This window comes from Tachyglossus aculeatus, chromosome 7 (assembly GCF_015852505.1).
Source record: "Tachyglossus aculeatus isolate mTacAcu1 chromosome 7, mTacAcu1.pri, whole genome shotgun sequence".
In the NCBI taxonomy this organism is placed as follows: domain Eukaryota; kingdom Metazoa; phylum Chordata; class Mammalia; order Monotremata; family Tachyglossidae; genus Tachyglossus; species Tachyglossus aculeatus.
Window position 1 is genome coordinate 57,624,275 of NC_052072.1, and position 14,143 is coordinate 57,638,417.

At 45.2% G+C, this 14,143-nt stretch overlaps 1 protein-coding gene across 2 annotated transcripts in view; it reads right to left on the reverse strand.

The window, feature by feature from the left end:
* Nucleotides 1-13,330, reverse strand: part of SH3BP4 (SH3 domain binding protein 4) — a 157,602-nt gene extending 144,272 nt beyond the window's left edge. For both annotated transcript variants that reach the window (XM_038748913.1, XM_038748911.1), the window contains exon 1: nucleotides 13,197-13,330. The gene's annotated coding sequence lies outside the window, so the exon portion shown is untranslated. The remainder of the gene's footprint in view (nucleotides 1-13,196) is intronic.
* Between the last annotated feature and the right edge of the window lie 813 nt (nucleotides 13,331-14,143).

The following is a 14,143-nucleotide window of genomic DNA, read 5'->3' on the forward strand; positions in this document are numbered from 1 at the left end:
ATGTCCTCGTTAGCAAAGCAGCTCTGACAAAAAGATCAGCATGCCTGGGTTAGGTTCTATTCTAGGCTCTGCCAAGAAGCCCATCAGATGCCCAGTCCATCAAAGAAGCAGAACCTGTAGATTTTGGGAGGTTTGGCTGTCCATGTTAACAATCCAACTGTCACCATCACCTTCTCCAATCTCTCTGTAAAAGGATGGGGTCAGGCCAGGTGCCATTCCACTTGGTGGTTGGTCAGCTTGGACTCTCTAAGAATGAGTCAAGTTAAAGCCCTTAAGATTTCTGGAATCAGTGGCAGCCATCCAGTTCACACCACATTCCCCAGTCAGCTCCCCAGTGAGGAGGGAAGTGGCATCTTTCAGGGGACCGGAGGATACCCCCTTGCTCCCCATTGTGGAATACTTAGTGATCTGGGACCCGATGTAAGTGTGGTACAGCTGGGTAGAAGCAGCTGGATCTTGATATGTGGCCAACAGTTGCTGCACTGGTTAGTGAAAAAGGATTTCTCTACTATGAAACCTGTCTTACAAGCCAGTGCCCAGCATTTAGAGTTCTTTAGATCCATGTCTAGATATTGGTAAGAGAATATGCTGTAAATCTTACAGAGTCCTATTGCCGGCTGTGAAAAACAGTGCCTTATCAGAAACAGATAACCTAGAGAAACAGGAAGCAAGATGAGGCTCACCATGCAAGATCCTATGGACAAGTTTCTCTTCCCCACTTCCTCAAGCCATTTCTGGAGGTGGAAGATAGGCAAGAACTTCATCATGTCTCCAGAAGATCCACTCACTTGTTAGAGAGACAGCTTACACAGCCTAAGATATGTATTACTCAAGTATCTCAACGAAGCATTCTCTAAAGCCTCCCCTCTGCATGGTTTAAGGCTCCATGTATCAACGCTATCAATCATGAGCCCTTCTTCTTTGCTATATGTATAATAATTATGACCTATATTAAGCCTCTACTTTTAGCAGAGTCCTGGGGTAGATACAAGATTATGAGGTGGGGCACAGTCCCTATCCCACATGGAATTCACAATATATCTTACCTATTTCATGGATGACGAAAATCAAGTTCAGAGAAATTAAGTAATTTACTCAGTCACACAGCATGCTAGTGGCAGAGTTGGGACTAGAAGCCAGGTCTCCTGTCTCCCTGTCCTTGCTTTTTTTTACAGGGCCATGAGACATGAAGTGCTTCACCCCTAACAGATCCAACTGGCACACAGTTTTAAACTAGGTAAATAAAGGAGCAAATAGAAATCCAGTCAAATAAAAACAAACCTACCAGCTGTATTCTTAGACCAAAATTTCAATAGATTGAGGAAAATTTATAGCTATTTAAAATAAATAAAATGTCATCTAGTGGAGATTACTACATGTGCTTTATGTATAAATTATATCCTAAAATTTCCTTGCACTTTGCAACATCCTACCTAATTTGCTAACCACATGATTCATAACCAGCCCACTAGAACAGTTTTTCTGTTTCAACATTCTCAACAGTATTATAACATGTTAATCAATTAGTCACAAAACATCTATTAAGACCAAACTTCAGTCACTCAAATTAGTCGTATTTACTGGGAACCTACTGTGTGCAGACTTTGTACTAAGCGCTTGAGAGAGTACAATACAGCAAAGTCGATTCCCTGACCACTACAGTCTTACAGTCTAGAGGGCTTAGTTACCAGCAGTTCCTGTGTATCAATCCCTGGCTCTGTTCAATGCCAGACTCTTCAATACACCCCTCCTACATGTTCCATTAGACTGTATGTTGCTCCAGGGCAGGGCTTAGTTCTTGTATTCTCCCAGAGAAGCAGCGTGGCTCAGTAGAGAGACCACGGGCTTGGGAGTCAGAGGCCGTGGGTTCTAATCCCGGCTCAGCCACTTATCGGCTGTATGACTTTGGGCAAATCACTTCACTTCTCTGGGCCTCAGTTATCTCATCTGGAAAATGGGGATTAAGACTGTGAGCCCCACGTGGGACAACCTTGATTACCTTGTATCCCCCCAGTGCTTAGAACAGTGCTTGGCACATAGTAAGTGCTTAACAAATGCCAACATTATTATTATTATTACCTAATCTGTAAAATGGGGATTAAGATTGTGAGCTCCATGTGGGACAACCTGATCGCCTTGTATATCCCTAGCACTTAGACCAGTGCTTTGCACACAGTAAGCACTTAAATACCATTATCATTATTATTACTGACCCTGAACATGTTCCATTAGACTGTAAACTGCTCCAAGGCAGGCCCCATTTCTTGTATTCTTCTCAAGAGAAGCAGTGTGGCTCAGTGGAAAGAGCATGGACTTGGGAGTCAGAGGTCATGGGTTCTAGTGCCAGCCCCGCCACTTGTCAAATGTGTGACTTTCGTCAAGTCACAACCAAATTTCTCTGTGCCTCAGTTACCTAATCTGTAAAATGGGGATTAAGACTGTGAGCCCCACATGGGACAACCTGATCACCTTGTATCTACCCCAGTGCTTAGAACAGTGCTTCACACATAGTAAGTGCTTAACAAAGGCCATTATTATTATTATTACTCTGATGTGTTGCCCACAGCAGGTGCTCAGTCAAAACAATCAAACAGAACTTGGGCTCAGAACGCTTTCATTCATTTGATCATAATTATTGAGCGCTTACTGTGTGCAGAGCACTGTACTAAGTGCTTTGGGAGAGTACAACAACAGACACATTCCTTGTTGACAACACACTTATACCTTCTAGATGCCAAGTCTCAAGTTCAATGAAGAAGCAGCATGACCTAATAGATAGTGCAAGGGTCTGGGAGTCAGAAGGATCAGGGTTCTAATCTCAGCTCTGTCATGAAGCAGACAAGTGGCCTTGGGCCAATGACTTAACTTCTCTGCGCCTCGGTTCCCTCATCTGTAAAATGGGGATTAAGACTGTGAGCCCCATGTGGGACAGTGTCCAACCTAATTACCTTGTATCTACTCCAGCCCTTACTACAGTGCTTAAATACCATAAAAAAGAAAAAGACTGGGCCTCAAATGAGAATCAAGAACTCAAGAATGACCATCATCTTCTGCTTAATTGTCTGGTGATGCAATCACTTGAGGTGGCATGTTTCATGTCCACAACAGGTCTGTGGATATTTTTTTCCCCCCAACTACTAGCGTCACCAAACCCACCAGACTTAAAACACCTCCCTCACCCCATACACTAAGCACCCCTTACATTACCTTGCACCATTATCCATTCCTCTTTACATCAGGCTGAAACTCCTGATATAAGACACTATCAGCTCTCTCCCTCTTATTCACTCTTCTCTCACTACATCCCAGTTAGCATGCTTCATTCCTCTTGAGCCAACCTACTCACTGTGCCTGGTTATTGTCTCTCCTACCACCTCTTTCTCACCCATTTTGTGGAACTCCCTAACCTTCCAAACCATTTCTCTCCCCAACTTTAAAGCCCTCTGGAAATCACAGAAGCCAGAAACATGTCTACAGACTCCGTTATATTCAAGCGCTTACTGAGTGCTGTCCAGAGAAAGCACTCAATAAATACAATTGAATTGTAAGCCCCTGAGGGATAGGGACCAGACCTAATTCCCACCTATGCATTCTCCCCCCTATACCCTCCATACTGGTGACTGTGCTTTGGACACAATAAGAGCTTAATAAATACTATTACATGCATCCACATCTTTGAACTTCTGTGCTGCTAACTCACTTATGCGCTGCCATCCACTCAAAGCACTTCTGTAACTATTGATTTGCTTACCTTTATTTAAAAGCACTTAACTACATATCCATTTTTCCTTTTTCCTTTTCTATCAGTAAATTATTTTGTATCTGCCTTCCCTGCTGGGCTACAAACTTGAGATAGAAGATTATGACTTTTAACCCTAAAGAACTTATGTACATATCTTTCAATTACATACTATAAATTATTTATATTGAAATCTGTCTCCTCGTCTTGAAACCGTTGTGGGCAGGGAATGTGTCTGCAAACTCTGTTGTACTGTACTCTTCCAAATGCTTAGTACAGTGTTCTGCACATAGTAAGTACTCAATAAATACCATTAATTAATACCATTGACTGAACTCCACTGTACTCTCCTAAGGCCTTAATACAGTGTTCTGCACACCATAGAGTCTCAATAAATACTATAAATTGATCTGATCATTAATAGCATTTTTATGGCATTTGTTAAGTGCTTACTATGTGCAAAGCACTGTTCTAAGTGCTGGGTCATGACCCTGGCAAAAGTTTCCATGGAAAATTATCAAAGGTATTTATTGAGCACTTATGTGCAGAACACTGTACTCTGCACTTGGGAGAGTACAGTATGGTAGATTCTGCCTTCAAGGAACAAGGGCACATTTTAAATACATTTTTCCTTCAAAGCCACAGGAACATGGTAAAATCCTACTCCCAGCATGCAAAGTTTCATTGACAGCAGCCCCTCTTTAATGAGTTTACCAGCCTCCTCATCTAGCCAGTTATTTAGAAGCCCACTATTAAAAAAAAACAAAACAAAAACTGAATGTACATATGGATTCCAAAATCTATATCCAAATAATTTTTCCTCTAGTATTCTATTCTGGGCAGCAGTAATTTTAGTAGCAAATCCCCCTCACCCAACTATAGCCCAGCACACCCATGGTATTTCTGGAAAACATTTTGGGCAGGGAACAAGCATACCTATTTTGTTATATTGTGCTCTTCTGAGCACTTAGTACAGTGCTCTGCACCCAATAAGTGTTCAATATGATTGAAAATGGTTTTAGACTGTAAGGTCGTTGTAGGCAGGAAATGTGTCTGTTTATTGTTATACTGTATTCTCCCAAGTGTTTAGTACAGGGTTCTGCACACACTAAGAGCTCAATAAGACAATGAATGAATGAATGAATGGCTTCCTTTAGCTAATCAGACGGGCAGTAAGCACTCCCCGTGATGAGCCATTCTTAAAAGAAATGAGCTGTCCTGGTGAAAAGAGGCTTCCCACTCTCTTGACCTGGTGGCTATTTCTGAGTCTCTGGGAAAGAAGCTGTACCCATGACAGCTTCACACTATTCCTGATTCCTGCCCCAAGGGAAGAAATAGCTCACTGCTGGCCTCAGAAAGGCAGTGTCAAGAATGCCTACTGTCCTGCATCATCTTCCCTCACAACAAATGTGTTTGAAATTGTGTTGGAGGTGATGCCCCTGCAAAATAATCTAATCCTTTCCAAAATCCTCAGAAAGCATTTACCTCCTGTCAATCAACACTTCCTATTTTTACATATCAGTGGGATTACAAGGTGCTTTTCTGCCATTCTCTCTGTCTTCCAAAAGGAAGGCCTTTGGCTTTTCCTTAACAAAGCTTTGTTCTTTCAATGAACAGGAACAAAAAGTAGTGTGACCAGTTCTTGGTCCATCCTCATTACTTTAAATTCCTTTGGTGGATTCAATAAGATACTGTTCCTCTCTTCTGTATCCTGGCAGAAAATTCAGTAGTGCAGCACACCACCTACATTGCACAACATCCCCATTGTGGACTTATGCAGATGTGCTTCTATGGTGTAAACTGGTTGCCCTTTATATCGTGCCAAAAATTTTAAAATCCAAGACTAATGGGGATCCAAGATTCCCTTTAACACCTTCAGTTTAAGAGGAAGCAACTCTCTTCAAATCATCTTGTGTATCTCCTGCTGAACTTTAATCATGTTCTGGGCTCTTTTATTTTCCCTTTCTGGAGACAAATACTAGGTATGACGTTACTACTAACTTCAAACATATTTTAAAAGCTCTCTTTGTGTGTGGTTCTGAGAAGAATTACAGAGTTTGAAGAAGTTAGAGTCCTGGCCTCAGTGACCAAACAAGACACTCCTTGTAGGCAGGTAATGTATCTACCGATTCTGTTATACTGTACTCTCCCAAGTACTTAGCTCAGTGTTCTGCACTCAGTAAGCACTCAAAAATGACTGACACACTCTAAACAATAAGTTGTGTTTCCCAAGTGTCTAGAAGAGTGACCTCCATTTAGCAGGCATTCAATATGCATAATACATAAGTGCTAGGGCACTTTTAAAAGAAAAAAAGGTATTTGTTAAGCATTTACAATGTGCCAGGTACTGTACTAAGAGCTGGAGTAGATAAGATAATCAGTTCGGAAACAGTCCATGTCCCACTTGGGGCTCACAGTCTTAAGCCCCATTTTACATATGAGATAACTGAAGCACAGAGAAGTTAAGTGATTTGTCCAAGGTCACACAGCAGACAAGTGGCAGTGTCAGGATTAGAACCCACGTCCTACTGACTCTTGGGTCCGGGGCTCTATCCACTAAGCTATGCTGCTTCTACTGCTCCTAGGACTACAAAAATAAACGGATAAGTGCTATAAGGGCCAGAGTGGCATATATGTATGTAGGGTTAATAGTGTGGCAGGTGGTGAATGCTCTGAGCTGGCTAACAATGCATTACAAAGTGAAGAAAATTTAAAGATTCCATACATTCATTCATTCAATCGTATTTATTGAGCACTTACTGTGTGCAGAGCACTGTACTAAGCGCTTGGGAAGTACAAGTTGGCAACGTATAGAGATGGTCCCTACCCAACAACGGGCTCACAGTCTAGAAGGGGGAGACATACAAAACAAAACATATTAACAAAATGGTAGTCAGGTTACAGAGTCCTTTAACATTCATTTAAATGTTAATTCATTTACTAACAGAACTGTATTTGTGTTTTTCTAGTTGGAAACTATATTACTTTGTCAATATACTACCCCCTGCAGATAAAATATTCCAGAGCTACCAGACTACAGAGGATAAAGAGGATAAGTTTGCTCTGTTTCTGCTCCACCCCCAACTTACCTTAATGGAAGATCAGGTGTAAAAGGAACTATGCCTATGTGAAGTTTTGGAATTCACGTAGTTTTAATAGGACAAATTTGTTCCCTTTTCTAAATCAACATGCTTACCCAATTCTTATGGCCAGAAACAACTGCAGTTGCACCCAAGAACTATCATAGCCCACTGTTGGGTAGGGACTGTCTCTATATGTTGCCAACTTGTACTTCCCAAGTGCTTAGTACAGTGCTCTGCACATAGTAAGCGCTCAATAAATACAATTGATGATGATTTGCCCTTTAGCTATTGTAAATAAGCCATTTCAAGATCCCCAAAGGGGCTTCAACAAAATTATCTGTGTGCTTCCCTTCAAGTCTCCTGTCCCCGAAGGTTCTCCAAAGAACAAGGAAATCATTCCAAAAGGCTTCCTATATGACCTGGCTTTGTTGACTAAAACTACCTCAGATGTGCACTATCTCAACTGCATTTGATTACACTTTTAGGATCCATGGTTTGGCTACATGGATGCGGACCTGAGCTTGCTTTTTCTACCATCCTGTCATATTTAAGCTCCTAGAATTTTTTTTGCTCATAAGGATCACTTTTCAATGCTTTTCTTTTTCTGATATCTGCAGTGCACATTGAACCTGATGATGCTGCTTTTGAGGAGGCAAGTTTCACGATCTTGATTCTCTCAATGCCTGCTATGTCAAACAGCAAATTGGATGCGATCTATGCTCTTCTAGGACACCCCCAGATTGCCTTAAATTACACCAGTAGCCTCAGAACATTAGTAGGAGCCCCCATAGTTCCTGGATATTAAGGAATATACTGGATATTGGAACAATCTGGTTTACTATGTCAGGCATTATGGAAAAAGCACAAGCTTGAGAGCCTGGAGATGAGGGTTCTAGTCCTGGTTAAACCACTTACCTGCTGGGTGATCTAGGGCAATTCACTTAAACCTCTCAGCCTCATTTTCTTCAGCTGAAAAATGGCGAGAAGATAGATCACCTCCTGAGTGAGGGACTAAGTCTGATCTCATAACCTTCTATCTATCCCAGCACTGGGTACCCTTAATAAATGCCATGGCTATTATTATAAATGCAGGAAAACGATCTCTTTCCTGCCTTAAATTCTTCATAATATTGGGAAACATTTTACATCATTTAAATGTTCATTATTATGCACATATACACTTTATTCTCTTAAATCACCTTGTAATAGTCCAATTTCAATTCACCACTACAGTAAACAGTAGCGTATGTTAAAATTGGGTCAAATTTCTTCAAGTTAAAGGGGAAAATCAGCATTCCGACAAAACAAATGACCAAGTAGGTGTAAACTCCAAAAAAGAAACCAAAGCTGCATGTTCATTATAAGCAGGGAACATTTCTGCTAATTCTATCATATTGTACTCTCCCAACAGCTTAGTACAGTGCTCTCTACATAGGTGGTCAGTGAATACAATTGGCTGACCAGCTGTAGGACAATGTTTTGGTTCAGCAGGGATCACGATCCAGCTTTGTGGAGCACAGGGAATCCTAGAACTTGGTCATCTTGAACAGCAATGAATAAGCCTGAAATCTGTTCCCTGGTTTCCTGGGAGGAGAGAGAGAGAGAGAGAGAGAGAGAGAGAAAGGTAGCTGTTTATACCCTGGTGGATTTCAACTCCATCCCACTTGTTTGAAGTGCTTAATCAGCTTAAATCCACAGGAGAAAAAAATATATTTGTTCTATACAGCTTCCAAAAAGGAAACATTCATTTAAATACAACATGGTTGAAGTTAACACCAAACAATAACAAAAACAAAAAGGATGATTTTCCTTGAGATGGTCTGCCATGAAAAGGTGTTACAGCACATAGTTTTAACATTTTTATGTAAGACCGGTTCCATCTTTTAAATTTGCATGCAACATACGCGACTATCTTTAAAAGTTGGGAGAGGGAGTTGAAGTTAAAATTTACTTTTCCACATTTTTCAACCACTCCTGAGAGTCACCAGAGGCTAATTTGGTTTACAGAAGCTGTGGTCAGCTATTTCAGGCCCTGGCTGGGTCTCCTTCATTGATGGTGGCATGCTAAAACTGTAAATGCCAAACTAAGAATTAAAGAGCTGAAATCCCACTACCCAGGGAGTTGACATTCATAGTTGGTGTGTTGGGAAATTAGACTCCACCTGGAAAGCCCAGTTGCTTCCATCTCTTATTGCCTCTCAAAAATGACCTTAGGTAGATGGTATGTCCTCTTTACCACTAACAAAAATCTTATTTATTTACTGATTCTGCCCTCTGGGCAGACTGTGCCAGGGGATCCAAAGTCCAGTCCAAAGTGTACCAAAGGGCATCATTTGTTTAGACAATGGCTCCATCGGTGGCCAGGGAGCTGAGAAAAAGCTTTGTTCCTTTTGTAGCCAATCAGTCCTAAGACAAATCCACAGGAAACCAGGCATTATCAGAATGGGCTCTTTCTGATAATGGACCCTCTCTCAGGGAACTAACTGTTCTCTTCTAGACCAAACGCAGCCCAGCATTCCACAGATCAGGAGGTGTCAACTATTACTCAAGGGCATGCATTTGATGCATACTGATTCACACTACTTTCTAAACTCTTCTTCCCCTCCTACCTAACTAACCTCACTCCTCTCCCACTACAACCCAGCCCACACAATTTGGTTCTATAAACCCCTTCTCCCTCCTACTGTAACCCTGATGTGGGACAGGGATTGTGTGCAATCTGATTAACTTGTATCTACCCCACATTCTGAACAGTGCTTGAAACACAGCAGGACTTAAAACAATAATAATTTTTCAAAATCCTATCTCCTCCCAGATGCCTTTCCTAACCTCCTCCTCCACTCACTCAGGTCCATGTGTCTGCCAACCCTACTGTACCCTCCCAAGTGCTCAGTACAGTGCTTAGCACAGTGTTGATTGATTCTTCCCAAATACATAATTTAAATATAAGCCACAAACAGAAGATAAGCTTGTAGTTTTTGTGGGCTATTCCCACTCCCCAGCACTCCGTTTCTCACCACAGAATGTTAAGCAATGACTTGGAACCCAAAGAGGAAACAGCATTTTGCCCCTGGCACCTGGGAAGCGTTATGCATAAAGCCCAAGCTTTATGCAGCTGTGGAATGTGCTTCCGGTCCCAAAATGCAAGCTGGGGGTGGGGATGTTGCTATTGCTTTACAATGACACCTATATACAATGAAAACAATACTTTGCATTTAAGAAGTAGCACCTGTCATTGGGGAAAATCTCAAGATGTTTTTACCAACCAAGCACTAATCCTCCAAAGCAGGTGAACATCATTAGCCTCACTGTCCACAGGAGAAGCACTGAGCTCCACAGAACCACGCTCAGGTGACTGGTGTCAGAGTTTGTGATTTCTGCTTTGCTGGCTTTAGGCTTATTTTCCCATTCAGCCCACGTGGTTTGTTTCTGCCCTGAGCCAAACATTCAGACTGTCTGGGGAGGAGTTTAATGTTTCTGATCCACGCTTTACAAAGACTAGCCACGAGTAACGTGGTCTAAGGGATAGAACATAGGCCCGGGAGTCAGAAAGACTGAGCTTTAAGCCCCACTCTACCACTTGTCTGCTGTGTGACCTTGGAAAAATCACTTAACTTCTCTGGTCCTCACTTCCCTCATCTGTAAAATGGGGATTAGAACTGTGAGCCTCATGCGGGACATGGACTGTGTCCAACCTGATTACCTTCTAACCACCCCAGCACTTAGTACTGTGCCTGGCACATTCATTCATTCAATCGTATTCATTGAGCGCTTACTGTGTGCAGAGCACTGTACTAAGCGCTTGGGAAGTATCCTTGGGAATTACCGTAAATAATAACAATAATGATGTCATTTATTAAGCACTTACTATGTGCAAAGCACTGTTCTAAGCGCTGGGGAGGTTACAAGGTGATCAGGTTGTCCCACGGGGGGCTCACAGTTTTAATCCCCATTTTACAGATGAAGTAACAGGCACAGAGGCATTATGTGACTTGCCCAAAGTCAAACAGATGACAATTGGCAGAGCTGGGATTTGAACCCATGACCTCTGACTCCAAAGCCCTGGCTCTTTCCACTGACCCACGCTGCTTCTCTCAAAAGAATCATTGGTCAGAAAGAAAATTGGGAGATTGCTTTCCAGCATCACGATCCCAACAATAATACTATTTATTAAAGCACTTACTATGTGCCGATGATTGTGTTTAGTGCCGGGGGCAGGTGCAAGATAATCAGAACAGACATACTCCCTGACACACATGGGCTCACAGTGTTTGTTAGAGGAAGGGAGAACAGAAATTTTATCCCCATTTTATGAGAAACTAGGATAGAGAAATTAGGTGACTTGTCCAAGGTCACACAGCAAGCAAAAGGATGGATTCAAAGGACTAGAACCCAGGTCCCCTAACACCCAACCCTGTGTTGCTTCCACTAAATTACACGATCAGTAGTTCACTAAACTAGTTACTCCAATACCTACACTTTACACTGCATGGGATCCAGCTTTTCCCCCTAACACACAGAAAAGCTCTGCTGTACGGAAACATCGGGAAAGGTTTTGTTGCCTAAGGTACCCGACTATGGACAAACTGACTGCATTGTCCTCATAAGAGTTGCTAATCGATTTCCACATCCCCTTCCAGTTCCGCCTTCAAATGGCCAGTCTAATAGGCAGTGAAATGGATCAAAGAATGGGCCCGGGTAAGCCATAAACGGCTCCAAACTCTAGGTAAGAACACGGCATTATAAAACGATTGACGATTCAAAGACCTGCCACCCATATATTTTTTCCGGGAAATATTTTTAAAAAGAGTAGCTCCAAAAAACATCCAGTATTTTAATCCCGAAAAAATTTCCGTCGTCTTTTAACACCGACCCTCGCCCTAACAAATCTTAAAGTTGTTGAGAACTTTGCCAATTTACCCTGGTTCTTTAAAGACTTTTCCAATAAACCTGACCCGAGTACAACATCAGTGGCCACGAGACAATTTTGGTGACAGTGTCTTACGCGTGTGTGCCTTGAAGTCCCATTCATTCCAACTCTTCCCAAACTCCGGAAAAGCTGGAGATTTCTCTTTCTGAGGAAGCTCGTTATGGGACGAGAACGTGTCTACCGACTGTTTTAGCGTATTGTCCCAAGCGCCTAGTGCGATGCTCTGCGCACGGTAGGCACTCAATTAAATTGTTAGGTAGGGAGTGCCCCTTCTCCGGGCACTGCCCCTCCAGACGCTGCACTGCCCCCCGGGTTACCGTCAGCCCGGCAGAGGGGCGTCCTCCTAGTAATAGCAATAATGACGTTGGTATTTGTTAAGAGCTTACTATGTGCTAAGCGCTGGGGGAGCTACAAGGTCATCAGGTTGTCCCACATGGGGCTCACAGTCTTCATCCCCCTTTTCCAGATGAGGGGCCTGAGGCTCAGAGAAGTGAAGTGACTTACCCAAAGTCACACAGCTGAAAAGTGGCGGAGGCGGGATTAGAACCCACGACCTCTGACTCCCAAACCCGTGCTCTCACTAAGCCACGCTGCTTAGTAGCCCTCGAGGCGGGCCCGGTAGCCCCCTTCTCCGGCCCTCCGGGCGGGCGGACGGGCCGGGATGCTATTTTCCCTCCCCGCCCCTGGCTCTGATCGGGAGGTGTTGGGGCTACTGTCTGAACGCTCTAAACCCAGAGGAAGGAGCGACTGAAACGGCTGCTCAGAGAGGGCGTCTTCGTGCCCTCCGATACGCACGTGAAAGGCAGCCCTGCCTTGGACGACCAAATCAATCAAATCGTACTCATTCATATCGAGCGCTTACTGTGTGCAGAGCACTGTAGTAAGCGCTCAGAAGGTACAATTCGGCAACAGATGGAGGCAGTCCCGCCCCCATCTTCCTCCCCAGGGGTCATTCATTCAGTCAGACGTATTTATTGAGCGCTTACTGTGTACAGAGCACTGTACTAAGCGCTTGGGAAATACAATTCGGCAACATATAGAGACAGTCCCTACCCATCAACGGGCTCACAGGGCCGGGGGCGACCTCTCATCCCTCCCGGGCCCCACACCCTCTGCCCGCGCTCCCCCCCACTGAGGCCGCCGCTCCAAAGGGGGAGAAGCAGCGTGGCTCACTGGACAGAGGTCGGGTTTGGGAGCCAGAGGTCGTGGGTTCAAATCCCGACTCTTCCGCTTGTCAGCTGTGTGACTTTGGACAAGTCACTTCACTTCTCTGGGCCTCTCCCCCGCCGGTCCGGCCGAGGGGACCCCGCGGGGATAGACCCTCTCCCGGCCGGACCCTCCGGCCCCGGGCAACCGTTTTCCCGCCTCTGGGGAGGGGATTTAGAAGGCAAGGGGGCGGGCAGGGGGTCCCCCCAGAAACGAGGGGAGCCGGGGTCGGTCCTACCTCCGGGCCATGGTGGGCGGGGCGGGACGTGGCGGGCGTCCGGCCTGCGGGAGCGGACCGAGGGGCAGCAGGGGGAACCCCGGCTTCCCCGGCCCCGGAGCGGGGCGATCCGGACCGCCTGTCCGTCCGTCCGTCTGCCTGTCCGTCGGGCGGGCGGGCGGGGGCTCTGTCCGTTTGCCCGTCCGTTCGTCCGTCCGTCTCCCCGGCGGTCCGCACCATCCGCACATACACATACACACACCCCCCGGCGGGGGCGGAGCTGCGGGATTCGAAACCACCGCACGTCACACCGCCCCACGGCCCTCCCCCTTCTCGCCCTCCTCCTCCTCCCCCACCCCCACCCCCACCCCCGCCACTCTGCCTCACTCTCCCTTTCCCGGCCCTCCCGCCACTGCTCTCTCTCTCCTCCCACTCTTACACGCTCTCCCCTCCCCCCTTTCTCTCACTCTCTCTCCCTTTCTTTCTCTCACTTTCTACTCTCTCTTCTTCTCTCTCTCTCTCTCTCCCTCGCCCTCTTTTTCTCGCCCTCTTTCTCCATTATTCCCTTCCCTTCTCTCCCCCTTTCTCTTTCTCTACCTCTTTCTCTCTCCGTCCCTCTCTCTCCCTCTCTTGCTCCCCATCTCCCTCTCTCTTTCTCCCTCTCTTTCTCTCTCCCTCTTTGTCTCTCCCTCTCACTCCCTTTCTCTCCCCCCTTCTGCTCTTTGTCTCTTTTTCTCTCTCTCTCTTTCTCTCCTCTCTCTCCCTCTTTCTCCCCTCTCTCTCCCTCTCTCCTCTCTTTCTCCCCCTCCCTCCTTCCCTCCCTCCCTCCCTCCCTCCCTCATTCCCTTCTTCCCTCCCTCCCTCCCTCCCTCCTTCCTTCCCCCTCCCAACCTCCCCTCCTTCCCCTCCCCTCCCTCCCCTCCTCCCCTCCCGCCCTCCCTCCTTCCTTCCACTCCCTCCCTCCACCT